Genomic DNA, 19156 nt, shown 5'->3' on the forward strand with positions numbered 1-19156 from the left:
AAAACTTCCATATATTTGACCAGGTCAACCGGCGAACAATTCGGACATGGAGTGCAGAGAAGCTTTCCGTATATAACTAAGCATCAGAGTGACTCACCGGAAGTTAATCTATTCTTTGCGTTGTCAGGACAAAAACTGGACCGACCATTTTTCTTAGTTGACCTAAGTGTTTCAACGAACATTTTCGTGGACATGGGTGAACAATGACTGACGCCACATGCTGATTCAGTTTCTACGGATTACATCTCTCAGCAAGATGGAGCAGTGGTATAGAGGTTCGCACCATCTTAAATCAATACTTTCCAAACCGCTGCATCGGTTGTACTGGGCGTGACGATACCTTATTCTGCTCTTGGCCACATTGGTCTCCGGACGTGACACCCACGGATTTATTTTTACACGGTTATGTCAAAGACTTTCTGTATGTGCTTCTTTGGAGGAGAACCATTCCAGGACTTCCAATGTGCTTGTATTGGTGCCAACATAGATTTCAGAATACATGGCGCGAAATGGATTATCGTTTGTCAGTGCGACCAAGTAGAGACGTATGCAAGAGATATTCAGTATGCAAAATTCCGAATTTCCTTTTACCTTCTCCGTCATACTAAGCGATTTACCGCTCTGCACTACATACAATGCCCCAAAATAAAATGAAGCGACTAGAAGTACGTTGCCACATATCTGTTTAGCTCCTTACAGGTACACACCATCATGCAGGGTATAAATGATAGGTGTTGCAATTCTATGTGACAGGTATAATGGCCACTAGAGTGCATTAGTTGTAAGATGGCAAGAACTATGCCCCTTACATGAAGTCATTAAAGATCACCTAACTCACGTTGAGCGAACAGTAGGGCTGAACAAAATGACTGACAAGGCACAATGCATCTTGTAGAGGGTATAGTATGGACGTAGTGTAAGAATTAATGTCGGGTGATGGTTTTAAAGTAATTCACACAACATGAAAACTTTGTGGAAACGAGTCGATTTACTGGACGCTAGTTTACCCCAGGGAAGTATTGAGAGTTGACCGTGGCCAGCTGGGGGAGTGGCTAAGGGAAGCGACAATAGGCAGCTTAGGGCGGCTCAAGCTCTGAGAAAGCGGTAACGGTGCGTGGCCTCCAGCTGCCTTAAGATGAGTGACAGTGAGTGGGTGGTTGACCCTGACTCCATGCTGGTGTACCGGGAAGCAGACGGAGAACTTCTACGCCTGTTGATAAATGTCCGTCGTCCCGTTTTCAGTCAAACATGCGAGAAAGCCGCGCAAAGCTACGGTGGAACAGTCAACAGAGGTCAAAATATTCGTGTTCGTGACTATAGGAACTTCACGCTGAATTCACGGTCTGCAGAGTCTGAAGCAAATCAGGTGAAGAGCGGCAGAATGAAATATGCCGGCCTTTGATGGGAACGTAGGACCAAGGAATTTGAAGTACTCTCCTGGGAGTCAGAATTCCGGAAAAACTGGTGTTTGTCCAGACACTAACCTTGATGGGTGGCCTGGGGGGAGCTAGATAGAAGAAGTTGAGAGGAAGGGAAATTTTGTGGGAATTTGTTCATTTCCCAGAGCAGGCATTGGTTGGTGCTGGGTAGTGACGTATAATGAACGTGACTTGCGCTGCAATTGGTGTAAGTGATTTTGCTGGAGGGAAAACCAAGGCGAAGAGCAGACCGGACTGTGAGAAGTCTCTGTAGAGGTCTTCCGTTCCCAGCTTGCCTAGAGTGCAGACGTGGCGTTCTTTACTCAGCTTGCCTGAGAAAGAGTGAGCATCTCTGCAGTTTAGGACTTAGCAAATGGGACAATTGAGCTTGGAGATAGAAAGTTTTCGTTCAGCAATGTACTGAGAAAGATAACTCGGAGTGAATAGACGAGCGCAGCCTTGCAGCACCACGAGGTCGGCCAACATCCACACAACGACGACGCTCCGCCACGCTGTATTCGGTGATATTGCGCCCGCTCCAGCCACTGATTAATTTGTTGGATCACGTCGGCAAAGTTTCCACGAGGGTTTCATGGACCGTGTGTTGGAGAATTCTTTTCGCACTTCGCATTACACCTGGGTCAGTCGATAGGAATTACTTTTGAGTTATCGCGATTTAGTCCACGCAAACGCAATTTATTACCACTGCCTGATAGCAGAGTCATGTAATGTGATGATTGAAGGTCAGGAGTTAAAATAAATTTGTGCTAATCGACTGCATCTGTTTTCAGTCAAGTAGTTGAAATCCGAAGTCACTTTCTTAATTAATTTTATGTTCAGCATTTACATCTGTATTCAATAGCTGAATATAACATCAATGTGCACCCCTTTTTAATTAAAAGTGATCAATTCTGAATAAATTAATGTCAACACTGCCACCGCAGTTCAATCAGGAGTCACAGGGCCTTAATACATTCCTTGCGTTATCCGATATTGCGGCAGTTTTCCACTCTCTGTTGATCTGTTAGTCAATTAGTTGGGGTGAACGCACGCCAAAACCAGCTAAGTGATGGGTGGGGTGTTACATAGTGTTCCTCATACTTAGTGTTGTTACCAGGCTCAGTACAGTATATAAGCAGGGTGGTGCGAACAGCGCCAGATGTTGTGTGAGCACTGTGAAAGGTACGAAGATGTCGCATACTTCTGTGACACAGTATTAGCACCACCTGACAGAGTTTACAAGAGGCATCATTGTGCACCTTCATCTGGCCAACTGTATGAATCGTTCAGTATCCAGTTTTTTGGGGCATTCTGATGTGACAGTACCTCTGTGTTGGACTGCATGTCAATATGAGGGCATGCATATTCATCATTTGCATCTGGTCATTTGCGTCTGGTCGCCATGAGGAAAGATCCCCATATCATGCTCCAAGCACATCGTAATCCCATCACATCTATACTAGTGTAAGCTGTTGCCAGCACACCGATTGGCAAAGCTGTAGCGTTAAGATCGATAGCAGGACTTGGATCAAGCGCCTACCACAAGAGAGGCCAGAGACACACCGACAAACAACAGGCCGCCAACCCCATGTCGATAGCAGGTGTTCAGACAGCTGCCGCTGACCGGAGGGCCACGCTGACTCAGACTCAGTCATCCAGTCAACGTCTGTCAGTCCATTAGAAGAGTGGGTTTCGATCATCGCAGGCTACGACAGTACATAGGGGACCAGATTAGTGACCATTGTGAGATTAGCAGTAAGAATAAAGTTTGTAATAGCAATATTACTGATATTGCCTGCAAGAGGACTATTACTGATGAGCTTGTACCACATCAGACAGACTCTATTCAAGTTAAGCATCCTGTTCCTGTAAATAAAGAACTGTATTAATCCACACGTGCATTTGTGTAGTAGAAAGAGGTCATTTGCCACCCATAACAACATCCTTCTTTCCTTGCGGCACAGGGCTGTACAACATCTGCGTCTGCCATCTGAGGACAGTAATGGCCTCCCTGCAACATTCTCTGCCGTCTCACACAGTTGCTCAGAGAACACCAGCAGCCGGACTATGGAATTGCCGTCTCACGCATAGACTACGCTTAATGCCACAACACATACGACTGCATTTGGAGAGCTGCCGTGAGCGGGAAGCAAGGACTGCTGCTGGGTGACGTCGTGTTGTGTTCACACCCGAGTATGGCGGCAGTCTGTGGAGAGGTCTCATTTTTCCAATGTTTTGGAGAGGTAGAGCACGGTTAATACCGGTGTCATCGTGAGTGGAACCATCTGGTGTGGCTTCAGGCCACTACTGGTAGTGACTAAGAGAATTCTGATGGCACAGAGGAGAAACTTGAGTGAACACTGCATTCACAGTGGCTGACATCCAGCTAGAAATTAGCTGTAGCATCGTTGAGCTCCCACTGTGGAGAAACGAACCAGCCAGTTAGTTAATTGTTCTTGCAAGAACACGCACAGCACAGCGGACACACCAGGAACCGCAGTGTTGGCCGTCGAATGGCGCTAGCTGCGCAGCATTTGTGCACCGCCGCCGTCAGTGTCAGCCAGTTTGCCGTGGCATACGGAGCTCCATCGCAGTCTTTAACACTGGTAGCATGCCGCGACAGCGTGGACGTCAACCGTATGTGCAGTTGACGGACTTTGAGCGAGGGCGTATAGTGGGCATGCGGGAGGCCGGGTGGACGTACCGCCGAATTGCTCAACACGTGGGGCGTGAGGTCTCCACAGTACATCGATGTTGTCGCCAGTGGTCGGCGGAAGGTGCACGTGCCCGTCGACCTGGGACCGGACCGCAGCGACGCACGGATGCACGCCAAGACCGTAGGATCCTACGCAGTGCCGTAGGGGACCGCACCGCCACTTCCCAGCAAATTAGGGACACTGTTGCTCCTGGGGTATCGGCGAGGACCATTCGCAACCGTCTCCATGAAGCTGGGCTACGGTCCCGCACACCGTTAGGCCGTCTTCCGCTCACGCCCCAACATCGTGCAGCCCGCCTCCAGTGGTGTCGCGACAGGCGTGAATGGAGGGACGAATGGAGACGTGTCGTCTTCAGCGATGAGAGTCACTTCTACCTTGGTGCCAATGATGGTTGTATGCGTGTTTGGCGCCGTGCAGGTGAGCGCCACAATCAGGACTGCATACGACCGAGGCACACAGGGCCAACACCCGGCATCATAGTGTGGGGAGCGATCTCCTACACTGGCCGTACACCACTGGTGATCGTCGAGGGGACACTGAATAGTGCACGGTACATCCAAACCGTCATCGAACCCATCGTTCTACCATTCCTAGACCGGCAAGGGAACTTGCTGTTCCAACAGGACAATGCACGTCCGCATGTATCCCGTGCCACCCAACGTGCTCTAGAAGGTGTAAGTCAACTACCCTGGCCAGCAAGATCTCCGGATCTGTCCCCCATTGAGCATGTTTGGGACTGGATGAAGCGTCGTCTCACGCGGTCTGCACGTCCAGCACGAACGCTGGTCCAACTGAGGCGCCAGGTGGAAATGGCATGGCAAGCCGTTCCACAGGACTACATCCAGCATCTCTACGATCGTCTCCATGGGAGAATAGCAGCCTGCATTGCTGCGAAAGGTGGATATACACTGTACTAGTGACGACATTGTGCATGCTCTGTTGCCTGTGTCTATGTGCCTGTGGTTCTGTCAGTGTGATCATGTGATGTATCTGACCCCAGGAATGTGTCAATACAGTTTCCCCTTCCTGGGACAATGAATTCACGGTGTTCTTATTTCAATTTCCAGGAGTGTAGTACCGAACTTTGAACCAGAATCGGATGATTTATCTTAACATAGTCGTAAGAATAATTTCGTAAAGAAACTTCTAGTAAAATTAACCGTTGTCGTGTTTAGGATTATTTCACTTTCTGAGGACGAGATGCGTTCGTTTGACAATTGTCGTAACGTTGTCACATTGTAAACTGTGTAAATGCGTGTATTTCTGTGATAAGTTTGCAACATTAAACCCAAGTTATTTACAGCTTACAGAGTTGTTGTTGATCAGACACGAACCTTACACAGTATATTCATTGAGGTGAGAGGGCGGTGCAGTTTCATACTGACAAGATGGATCATACTGCTAAGTTTTGTAAATATCACTAAATACTTCAGTCTCTGAAATAACATCACATATCCTTTGCGCCCGTATACCTTCATCTCATTTCCTCCACTCCTTCTGGGCGCTTCACTTGTTTTGGGAGAAAGTGTAGATACAGGAGTTATATATACATGGTAAATTACTTGCTCCTCTGCTTGTGTGCTATAATTTGCCCAGAACATTGTATCCATGCCTAGAAGCGTTTACGAAATATTTGAGGTGACCAAATTATGGCTGTATACCTTGTGGCACAGCGATAAAAAACAGGAAGCTATAAGTAATCTACAACTTGTAGAGAAGCCAGACTGCAGTTGCGACGCACGACGATACGAACGGGAAGCAATAGCTGAGAAGTAAGTGAGACAGGGTTGTAATCTGCCCCAGACATTATCCAATCTATATGACAAAAGGAAGCAAACAGATATGGAAAGAGATTTAAACTTCAGAGCAAAAATTTGAAAGCATGAGGTTTGCCAACGACGTAGTAGTTCCGTCAGAGTTGTAAAAGGACTTGGAACATCAGCTGAAGGAAGTGTATAGTCCCTTGAACAGACACTGCAGTGCGAACGTCATGAAAGTAAAAATGGGGTTAGGGAGTATAGTCCAACTAAATCAGACAATAATGAGGAAATTTGATTACAAAATGGAACACTGAAATTGGAAGACGAGTTTTGGTATTTGGACAGCAGTACAGAATGTAGACCGGAAATAGCAAGAAATTCGTTTCAGAAAAAGAGAAAAATTCTAACGTTAAATATAAACTCAGATATTAGGAAATATTGTCAGAATATATTTTTATGGAGTGTAGCCTTGTAGGAAACTGGAATATTGAAGATAAGCGATTCAGACAAGAAGAGAATAGAAGCATTTGAAATGTGGTGCTGCAGGAGAGTACTGTAGATTGGATGGGTCGATCGTATAACTAATGAAGAGGTACTGGCTCGATCTGCGAGGGAAAGAAATTTATAAGACAACTTGACTAAAGAAAATGATCTGTTGACAGGACAAATCTTGAGACATCGAAGAATCGTCATCCTGGAAGAGCGTGTGTGCGGGCGGGTGTGTGTAAAGCGCGGAAACTGTAGAGTGTAACCAAGGCTTGACTACAGTGAGCACGTTCAAGTGGATGTAGATTGCTGTAGTTATGGAGAAATAAACAGGCTTGCACGGGGTAGATTAGCGTAGAGAGCTGCATCAAACCAATCCCAGCCTGAAGGCCAAAACAACAACGAGACAAACAACAACAACAACAGCAACATGCCGTTATGTGTTTTTCGTACACAGCGTTTGATATCTAATGTCCTGGCCACTGTCGGAATGATTGGTGAGCTTTTGTTTTCGAATTGAGCAGCTGCCGCAAGTAAAGAATTTTCGATTACGCAAGTGTAACCCCGACATTGTCATTGATGTTTGCATCTATGATTTCCAATAATCGCCATCTGTGTCATTTACGTTTGCATTAGTCCAGCAGATATCCAGATACTTAAACATTACCTGCGTGTAGACAGTTTTCTGATACCATGACTGTCTCCAGCTGGCGCCGTTCTACGCCTCCTACTTCCTGGTATGGTATCTTCCTCATTTCACTTCATCTGGCATTTTATTTTTCTATTTACTGTATTCTTGTTCTTCTACTGTAACTTTCTTAGTGATAATTCCTTTTCTTGTCAATATACACTCCTGGAAATGGAAAAAAGAACACATTGACACCGTTGTGTCAGACCCACCATACTTGCTCCGGACACTGCGAGAGGGCTGTACAAGCAATGATCACACGCACGGCACAGCGGACACACCAGGAACCGCGGTGTTGGCCGTCGAATGGCGCTAGCTGCGCAGCATTTGTGCACCGCCGCCGTCAGTGTCAGCCAGTTTGCCGTGGCATACGGAGCTCCATCGCAGTCTTTAACACTGGTAGCATGCCGCGACAGCGTGGACGTGAACCGTATGTGCAGTTGACGGACTTTGAGCGAGGGCGTATAGTGGCCATGCGGGAGGCCGGGTGGACGTACCGCCGAATTGCTCAACACGTGGGGCGTGAGGTCTCCACAGTACATCGATGTTGTCGCCAGTGGTCGGCGGAAGGTGCACGTGCCCGTCGACCTGGGACCGGACCGCAGCGACGCACGGATGCACGCCAAGACCGTAGGATCCTACGCAGTGCCGTAGGGGACCGCACCGCCACTTCCCAGCAAATTAGGGACACTGTTGCTCCTGGGGTATCGGCGAGGACCATTCGTAACCGTCTCCATGAAGCTGGGCTACGGTCTCGCACACCGTTAGGCCGTCTTCCGCTCACGCCCCAACATCGTGCAGCCCGCCTCCAGTGGTGTCGCGACAGGCGTAAATGGAGGGACGAATGGAGACGTGTCGTCTTCAGCCATGAGAGTCGCTTCTGCCTTGGTGCCAATGATGGTCGTATGCGTGTTTGGCGCCGTGCAGGTGAGCGCCACAATCAGGACTGCATACGACCGAGGCACACAGGGCCAACACCCGGCATCATGGTGTGGGGAGCGATCTCCTACACTGGCCGTACACCACTGGTGATCGTCGAGGGGACACTGAATAGTGCACGGTACATCCAAACCGTCATCGAACCCATCGTTCTACCATTCCTAGACCGGCAAGGGAACTTGCTGTTCCAACAGGACAATGCACGTCCGCATGTATCCCGTGCCACCCAACGTGCTCTAGAAGGTGTAAGTCAACTACCCTGGCCAGCAAGATCTCCGGATCTGTCCCCCATTGAGCATGTTTGGGACTGGATGAAGCGTCGTCTCACGCGGTCTGCACGTCCAGCACGAACGCTGGTCCAACTGAGGCGCCAGGTGGAAATGGCATGGCAAGCCGTTCCACAGGACTACATCCAGCATCTCTACGACCGTCTCCATGGGAGAATAGCAGCCTGCATTGCTGCGAAAGGTGGATATACACTGTACTAGTGCCGACATTGTGCATGCCCTGTTGCCTGTGTCTATGTGCCTGTGGTTCTGTCAGTGTGATCATGTGATGTATCTGACCCCAGGAATGTGTCAATAAAGTTTCCCCTTCCTGGGACAATGAATTCACGGTGTTCTTATTTCAATTTCCAGGAGTGTATGTCCCATCCAGCCAGTTTTCCTTCTCTTAACCAGGTTTAGGAGAATTCTTTGTTCCTTTATTCTCTGCAGTACTTCACAGTTTATTTTCTACATTCTCCTCCAAACCCACATCTCGAATGCTTACTCACCTTTTTGTCCAATTTTCACAGCTGTACACAAGAACGCTCTCTGTTATATATTTGACCGAACCCAGTTTTTTACATGCCAACGGCCTTGCCGCAGTGGTAACAGCGGTTCCCGTCAGATCACCGAAGTTAAGCGCTTTCGAGCTGGGCTCGCACTAGGATGGGTGACCATCCTGAGCATATGGGCTTGATGGCGCCCTTCAGTTTTTTTACGATGTGTCCACATGCCTCTGTGCATTAACTTTGGTGCGTTGGTTTATAGAGACAATGAACAACGGGACCCTGCAGTAAAAGAAATTATGGCTTTCCTGGAGCTGGCATCTACGATTTCGGATCTTCTCAGAAGGGATGAAACCAAGTGCTTCCGTTGTCGGCTCTGAAGCTTGATTCTCTACAAAAAATGATGACAACACGTTTCACCTACCGTGACAGCACGGGACAGAAAGCGGTATTCTTTATCATGATACCGTTCCACGTGCTGCGCTGATATCGACTGTCTGTTCAACTTCTGCTCACCCGTCAAGCCGTGGGAAATCCACTGCACAAAGATATTCTGCAGCTTTCGGTCTCCATCAAGATGGCGTGAACGATATCGTAACTGATGCCCAACATGAGAAGAATGTCTTCCACAGTCTGCTGTCGACAGCATTCATCTCAGCAAAGACAGTAGATGTGATGTCACGCTGGCCGCTGTGGCCGAGCTGTTCTAGGCGCTTCAGTCCGGAACAGCGCTACTGCCACGGTCGCAGTTTCGAATCCTGCCTCGGCCATGGATGTGTGTGCTGTCCTTAGGTTAGTTAGGTTTAAGTAGTTCTAAGTTCTAGGGGACTGATGACCTCAGATGTTGCGTCCCATAGTGCTTGGAGCCATTTGATTTATGTGATCTCAGAATGAAGCTGGCCTGGGCGACTGCTGTCTTTAAATGACACCCGACTTTTTCGAAATAGCTCAATTCACATGTGACATTCTGTGTTTGTCATACACAGCAGACATTCAAGCATTTGATTTCACTTTCTGACATTCTTCCCTCATTATGAAACCGCACAACACCTCGCCGCTCCTATTTCCCGGCCTCTATTGTGAAGTCGGTTGCGGAGCCCACACTGCTCACGTCAAAAGCCAAATGCACCGTGGCTAACGTTCATGCTGTTCATTTCCTCTCTTCTAACAGAGCGCACTTCTGTACATACACACACCTGCGCTACCAACGTCCGCGCCCGTTCGTTGTATAGCCTGTCTCGTTTTCATTTGACTTCACTTTATAGATATACTTGCCTTTTCCAGCTCCTTTGTCTGCCTATGGATTGAACACTCCTCCTTCACGCCTCTCTCTTCTTCCCTCATCCTCCCACCTCTGCCCATCTGTCTCTTCCTCCCCACTCCTTCTCTTCTTCTTCCTCTCTCTTTATCCATTTGGTTCGTCCCCTCTCTCTGACCATATCCTCCTCCCTCTCCCTCTGACCATATTCGCCTCTATGTCTCTTTTTAAATTTCTGCCTCCCCTCTTCTTTTTCCACCTGCCGACTATCCCTCTACAGCTTCCTCCTGCCTCTTGGATCTCCCCCTCCCCCCATCTCTCCGTCCACTGCCTCCTCCTCCTCCTCCTCCTCCTCCTATCCCATCCTCTGACAATCTCAACATGGCCTAGCCATGGTCATCGGCATGTGTAGCCTCTGCTGTACAGTTCAGTAAAGCAGGCCGATAATGCTCCAATAACAAGTCTGTCATGGTGGGCAGGATACATATCAGGGTGTAGCGGGACTTTGAATTTCGCCGCGCTACACTCGTTCCCTCAGATAAAAAATATCCCGCCGCAGCGGTATGAGCGCTCGATGGCAGAGAAACTACTAATATTGTAGCTTTTTTTTTGTTTCCTATTCGCTTCTTAATTGTCTCTTGATAGCCGAAGCTTAAGGCAGACGTGATCTGACGAAGACGTTAAAAAAACTTATTAGCTAGTGTTGATCTGATTTTAATGTGTAGACATATTGTGGAAGTTGTTAAGAAATTCGGAGGATGGAAGTAGCAAAGTAAATTAAATTGCATACAGTATCAAGATGATTTTAATTGGTATAAATTAGTGATTCCTGGACGATTGCAAGATTTCGGAGCAGACTTTTCACGCAGAATTGAAGGAGATTTTTGAAGACCTGGACGCCGCACGAAAGAAGACATGTTAACCTGGTAAAGAATGAACTCTAAGCTACGCCATTTCCCCCTGTCAGTTACATTTTGATATTCTCTGTTCTTTTTCAATACTTTTTGTAGTGGAAACTGGTTTAACTTTTGCTCAAAAACGCCGCAAGGACCACCCCTAACAATAGCTTTTCTGTAATACGAAGTCCGATTTGCTTTTCATTCTTTCCCTTTTTCGCGGTCTTTCTTCTCTCTTTTCTTTTTTTATTAACAACTACAAGGGGCAGGAATATTGTCTATTTGCCTCTGATGTACAGGCTGCTATGTCAAGCAGATGGATAAAGCAGGCTCTGATATTACTCCAACACAATATATCTGAATGCAGCGGAGTCTACAGGTTTGGACCTGAAAACCCTTTCTTGCACCTGACATACAGGCTGCCTTGCAAGGGGGAGCAATACTGTTCCCACACAACATGCCTGTCACACAGGTCAGCCTATATGCCAGGGCCTAGAAAAAACACGTATTTGCCTGAATCTATGCTCCTATTAGAGCCATGACGTTATAAACAGCACGGTGCTCATCTTCTTGAGGTCTGTTGTTTCTGTGTCAAATTTGATCGAAATCGATGCACATACGTCCATGAAGTAGTTGAAATCAGTAGGTGTCATTGCTGAAAAAATAGCGTAATTTGTTGCCCACAGTTGTTCTCCCTACTATTTTAATTCTTTTCACTGAATTTTCTTTTCTATTGCAGATTTTGTAACTGACTGAAAGCGTGATTTATGTACTACTGTTCTCTATCTGACTGTTAGCACAGGTGCATGGGCATACAAGTGTTTGCATTAGCATGCCCACATGCATCCACAAGTTCAAAATGGTGCAAATGGCTCTGAGCACTATGGGACTTAACTTCTGATGTCATCAGTCCCCTAGAACTTAGAAATACTGAAATCTGACTAACCTGAGGACATGCCCGATGCAGGATTCGAACCTGCAACCGTAGCAGTCTCGCGGTTCCAGACTGTAGCGCCTAGAACCGCTTGGCCACCCTGGCCAGCCATCCACAAGTGATCCTGTGATAGTGTGTGTGTGTGTGTTTTTTTTAGAACATTTTTATATTTTAGTTCTATTTGAAGATTTAGTATTCTGCGCTTTTATCCATAATCATCTGATGAAATGCTTGAGTACAAATGCTATAGACCCTCATATACCAACACACAATCATTATTCTCAAAAAGTAACTTTTAATATTGTCTTTTTTCCCCTAGAGAAAGAATATTGGATGTTCTCTCGCTCTCTCAATCAATTGCAGACACATGAATTTTTTGTAACTTTCGTCACCTAGTGCAATAAAAAAATATTTCTTTCACATCTTAGAGAAACCTTCGTGTCATCGTACTTCACTACATGTGAAGAAATGCGTTTCTAGTCTAGGTACAACATTTTAACGGAACACAATAATTGTAAAATGGAATTGGACGGAGCAATATATGTATTATCGCGCATGTGGGACTGTTGTTTAGCTAGCACATTTAAACGGAAAAAGAACGTCACCGCTGCGTAGTTACTGTCAGCGATTGATGGCGTCCAACGAAAAAAATCGATGAAGAAAGATATGCTAACTGAATACCTATGACAGTTTTCAAAAAGACAGGACGGTACTGAACTGTGTAAAAGTCAGTGAATATGAGTCTGATGTGATCATTACAATGTCCATTCTTTGATCGTTTGTTTCTCGAAGTTGGAACACAACTTTTAGGATTTTATCTTTCTGCGTGGTCCCCTTATTACCTACATATTAATGTTGTCATAACTAAGCAGTGGCTTGGAGAATATGAAAACAAGAGACGCTAACACAGCAAGTAAATTGCACACCAGCTTTACAAACGAAATGATGTTCCACATCTAAAACAACGAAAAATGTACAAACATACGTACCCAGTTTGCAGAATGGCCACAGAAGATGCTTCATAAATTGAAGCGAAACACTTCTGGTGGAAACTTCTATTTCATTAATTGCCGCAAGTTTAAGACGGAGAAACCAATAATAACTGTCATTATATTCGGAGGACAAATGGGATGAATTTGAATAGCCATGTAAACTGTAAATGAGGAACCTATTTTAAATAGCTATCGACTGTTTTCGTTCTAAAGCATTTCGTCTTCTTTTCCAGGTAAGCAAGACCATGTTGGTGCGTATGCTGATCTTCTTTGGTAAGTGTAACTCGGAAAATGACTGAGAAACATGTTACTGTTATATTTTATTTTGCGAATTTCTTCCTTTAGAGTATTGGACAGTTTGAGATGTCATCTGTATTGTCCGTATTATAACGGGCATTTTAAATACCTACACTGGTGTGTCAGACAAATACGGCGTGTTCAAAAAGCCTCTCCTCAGTGCCGTATGATTGTTAGCTGCGGGAGCCGTATGCCGCAGTGAATATACCGAAATGAAACTCAGTGAAATACAAGTTATTTTACAGAAGTTTTTATAGACAGTTGCTTTCGCTGCATCCCAGAAGAAAAAGTCAGGTGGTGCTAGGTCAGGCGATCGTGGAGGCCAAAGTCCCTGTGAAAGTATGCGATAACCAAAAATACCAGCAATCAGTGACATTGAAACGCGACCTGTATGCGCGGTTGCACCATTTTCTTGAAAATAACCGTTCAGTATTTCACATTACACAAGTTGTCCTATGAATGGGTACAGAATATCTCTGCAGTATCGTTGTGCGTTTATTGTTTCGTTGAAAAATGTGCAACCCGCAATCCGACGTCTAGAAACTGCTATCCAAACTCCTATTTTCATAGAATGAAATGGTTTCTCATGAATACACAGTGGATTTGCAGTACTCCACATACGAGAATTTTGCGAGTTCATGTACCCGGATAAATGAAACCACGCCCCATCAGTGAAAAACGTTTCATTAAGAATATCCCTTCCAATTCGTTGAACGAAACTTTTTAACCATTAACAATAATGCAGTCTCTTGCCATGATTAGTATTTTTCAGTTTTTGCACGACTGTCACTTTGTATGGGAAAAGTTCTAATTTTTTTCCTTACAGCTGTGTGGGCCGTTCCGGCGCTAACATTGATTTCCTGGGCGACTTTTCTTACTGACTTGTTCCGACTCGTGGACATTTTATCGGAAATATCGAGTAGTTTATCCTCAGACAAAACGCTAGGACGACCACTTCTCGGTGCATCTGTCACTGAACCCGTACTTCGAAATTTGTTAATCAAATCTCGCACAGTATCGCGATGTGGGAGAGTTGTCTCCGGGAAAACTGAATTAAATGTTTGACGAACTGAAACTGCGTATTTACCACCAGCCTTGAACACTTGTTCGACTGAAAACACACGTTCTTCATCGGTTAGCATTCTAACAGTGACAAAAACGACAAAAACGAAACAAAGGACCTAAACTTATAAACGTTCACGTCAACACGTGACGACACACACCAACGACACTACTGACGCTGGCTGAGATAACGGAAACAGTGGAATGTTGGGAGAGTTCACTTGAAGGGAAGTAACCCAGGCAGGCGCGGGTAAAAGTCATTCGGCGCTGCGGAGAGACTTTTTGAACACCTCGTGTTTCCATGATGATGAAATCGATGACGACGCCAAGCACTCATTGTTTCTTCCCTCATTCGGCGTAACAAGTTCGCTGGTGTGGCCAGTTTTCACGGCAGCTGTATAAACATCTCTTTTTCGTGTTCAAACGCTTTTGTCCAGCTGCAATATAAAATCTATTTTCGAGACACTTTTCAGCCTTTTACATTTAAGTCATCTTCAGCCGACTGTTGTGGGATAATACAGTTTCGTTTCCACGAATAATAGTTGTTATTCTTAGCTGTCAACACCGTAAATATTGAGGTTACCTAACTAAAACGACAAATAACTCTGAACAACATTTAATCTATGTAAAAATCATACCTTCTTTAGTCATGAGCGACTAACATGCATCGTTTCTACAACCTTTCTGCTCATCATCTTAACATAAGTCTCTGGGAATTGTAATGGTCGCCTGATCGTAGATATTGCTAATTGTTATAAACGCACTATTTGACTCCCATTTACGGAGCTTGTTAGCACTTGATGGTAGGTTGGCGGCATTACAATGCATTGTGTTGTGGTAATCGCTGCTACTTGCTGGATCGCTGCTGTGTCTCGATGCTGATGCTGGCTCTAAATCTGGTTGTCTAGGGTTAAAAACATGAGGTCCCGTGTTTTTTATGAGCTTTTGATGATAAAGAACGAGCGAAACCAACAAATATGTAAACATCAATTATTTATTACTCTGGTGGCCATCTTAATTCCACTGTCGACCAAAGACCATGACACAACACAAAGTAGTACTTCCTTTACATGTTCTTTGCATTGTTTATCCACCTCAAACAATAACACACAAACACACTTTACCAAAGTGACATTCCGACTGCCTCCTGACCCTTCTTGCTGCTTGTATTCATAACATTGTCAAAGAACTACTAAAAAGAGATATAGTTTATAAGTCACATGTACATCTGTTACCATAATTTGTGCAGAAAAGTTATTAATTTGCATCGAGTGACATAATTTAACATGTTACTAGAATGACAGACAGATTTGTTGACTTGACAGAATAATTCTTTGTTACAAAAAGGCCGTTTTTTAGAAGTTTGTCAATTGACTTCTCTAATTTGCATAAATAAGTAAATAACATGAATTATTAAGAATTATATTGGTTTTCGTCTAAAATAGGATTGATTACATGAATACTGAGTAAAAACGCTCCTAGTGAACAAATAGGTTTCACTGGGTGATTTTTATTTAAGGAGATCCAAAATACCTAAGTTGGCCACTATTTTTCGTACTTCATATTAATTATTTAAGATGGACTTAGCGTTTTTACATGATGACATTTGCTGTATCAGTGATCAAGTGATATAAACTTTTGTGTGGGTCAGTTACTCTGTATAATTTAATGGGTTGACTGTTTATGCAGACATGTTATGCAATCATTGTTAACATACACAATAACTTTTCTATACTCATAAATACTCGTTAAACTGGTTGAATTTGGAGGGTATCACATACTTTTGTAAAGTAAAGCCTTGAATATGTTCCATTACAATACCCCCCTCGGGTAATATCATTTACAGAACGTTAATGATATTAGCTGACTAGGACAAATGTGTCAAATGGTTAAAATTTGGGAAAGTACTACTTTAATAATTTTTTTTACTATGCATAATGTGTATGTATACAATGACCATTACACCGTTTCAAAATGACTTTTTCCTGCAAATATTTTAGTTGTGTTGTTTCAAATGCACTTTGTGTTATGGCTCTCAGTATGACAGCATAATAAAAATATTTAGTAATATATGAAAGTAAAAAGAAATGTTAATCTTTGCTCCCAGTGAGCCACATGGAAAATGATCAAAAACAGACACACATATATCACATGCGATTTTAAGATATATAAAAAATATATGTAAATTATTTCAAAGTCAGTTCTCATTGAGTCACAGATTAATCAAGATAATAGAAGGAACATAAATATATTACATAGATGGACAGGTCATATGCCCATAGGAAAATATTGCAACTGTCTGCTCTTTTTGAGCCACATAAAAGAAATGAAAGCAAAGAACATAATTATAAGTATGGACATGATATATAAACACAAACACTAGAGAAGTCACATGTATGAATATAATATGCATTTGAAAAAAAAGGAAGAGTTTTTTAAATATTGTCTCCTATTGCAACACATAGTCAAGACAGTACAAGAACATATCCCTAAAATTGGACACTTAAATTGGTCACAACATAACACAAACATCAAACTTGGTGAACATCTGATTAGCTGTAGAAAATTGTACAGAAATCTTATGCCTAAGAACACAATAGTAACAAAATGATGGGTCTTGCACAACAGTTTTTACATTGTCTTTTATTTGGTGCAAGTATGTCCCATATACAACAATACAAAAAGAAAGTAATAAATGTTTGTCACCTTCTTGCCCGTTGCAAGTAAAGAAGATTTCTCAAAATTTAATATTCAATAGTGACAATAAAAATATAAAAACATTCTCTCAAGAGATCTGGAACTTGTCCATGGTCTGTAGGATGAGTGGTAGTTGCTATTTGACACACCCCGTAAAAATCTGTGCTGATAACATGCTTTATGGAAAATGGATAAGTAACTGTATTCAAACAGGGAAATGTGCTTAATCATGAAACTTCCTGGCAGATTAAAACTGTGTGCCCGACTGAGACTCGAACTCGGGCTGTGGCTGTGGCTGTGGCTAAGCCATGTCTCCGCAATATCCTTTCTTTCAGGAGTGCTAGTTCTGCAAGTTTCGCAGGAGAGCTTCTGTAAAGTTTGGAAGGTAGGAGACGAGGTACTGGCAGAAGTGAAGCTGTGAGTACCGGACGTGAGTCGTGCTTCGGTAGCTCAGTTGGTAGAGCACTTGCCCGCGAAAGGCAAAGGTCCCGAGTTCGAGTCTCGGTCGGGCACACAGTTTTAATCTGCCAGGAAGTTTCATATCAGCGCACACATGTTTATATGGTTTCAATTCAGTGATGTTTCTTAATCCAAATAACCTTCTTGATCTGGGAAAGATAAGTCTATACGCATTAGGATGTGGGCTTTCTTTTATTTCAAATGGACAAATGTCAATGTTTACTTTAACATATGGACAACCTAGCTCAACATCTTTGTCTATTTCAGTATTTTCAAACAATAGATCATTTTCAATTTCTTTAGTTCCTAAGTCTAATGTCTCTTGCCTACACTCAGACACACCCCTCTCTGTTTGCAAAGCATTGACATTTAAACATAAACCTTTGTTTTCATCTGTTCCTCTTAACACTGTGTTGTCACTTAACAAACTACTGTTTTCACCCCATTTTTTATAAAGTCCACTACATATTCTTGTCCACCATGTAGGATACAAGGTTGCACTTACCTTTGCTAATTCTTTCCAAAAGGCATCTTTGTTTATACAGTTTCCATAGTTGTTCCACAAAACTTCTAAAAACTTCTTCCCTTTTTCTTGAAAACACACATTTACATTCCATCCCTTTATATTTTCTTTAATATTATTATTATTACCATTCTCATAGATTAGTGTTTCTAGTTCCCAATAGGCAACAGCTTGTCCTCAGATACACATTCCCTAGTCTGCATTTCACTTAAATTTACCTCATTATTACCCATGTTTGTCACGTCACTTACCTTTACCACATAATCACTTTTCAATTCTACAAATACTTTTATTTCTTCCTCCACACTTTCATCAATAACATCACTTGATTTAGGATCATTATTTAAATGTCCCTCTATTACTTCTTCCTCCTCCTCAACAATAACCCCATCTTCAGTTTCCCCCCTATGTATCTGAATCTCAGCAATTGAGTCTATGGCTCCATTAAACACTTCGTCATCCCCATTCTTATCAAATAAACCCCCCAAAATAGATTCTATTTGTGGTGTGTCTGACTTGTTATTAACACCAGTATCTTTTTCAGCGCAACTATGGAACTCTGCAATACCTTCAACTTTTGCACTTTCACTAACTACCTGTGCTTGAACACTGTTTTTATTAACTGTATCACTTTTACTCATAGTATCCCAAAACCTTTTATTAAATTCTATTTTATTCATTCTAACAACATCAGTATTTTCATGGTACTTACTCTTTACATTGTATCTTCTCGTTTTCCAGTTTCGGTTATGTGTTGTCCTGTCATAATATTGTCTAGCCCCAAAACTACGGACATCTAGTGGGACTGTCCACCGTTTCCCAGCTGGTTCCCTCGGTCTGTCCGTTTGTAGTTGTCATTTTGTTCACTAGTTTCAACAAACCCCCTTCTATCTTGTTCTCTTCCCCAATACCTATTTCTATCATTCCTGTTATCTCTCCTCCATCCTCCCTCCTGTGTATTGTTTCTGAAATCATTTTCATATCTCCTATCTCCCCTATTTGGAGCATTATTTCCAGAATTTTCAAAGTCTCTCCTCCCATAATAATCTCTATTTACATTCCTGTTCCACCCCCCATACTGGTTGTTGCCAAAGCCAAAACTTTGGTTATTTTCTCTTTCGAAGGCCCTATCTAATCTATCTACAAATTTCAGGAACTCTTCCATTGAATCGTCAGGTCCATGGACCAATTCCCACTGCAGTCTCTCTGGTAACCTTCTTTTTAAAACATCAATTTGTGTCATAATATCAAAAGAGTT

The sequence above is a fragment of the Schistocerca cancellata genome, chromosome 12 (assembly GCF_023864275.1).
Source record: "Schistocerca cancellata isolate TAMUIC-IGC-003103 chromosome 12, iqSchCanc2.1, whole genome shotgun sequence".
NCBI lineage: Eukaryota > Metazoa > Arthropoda > Insecta > Orthoptera > Acrididae > Schistocerca > Schistocerca cancellata.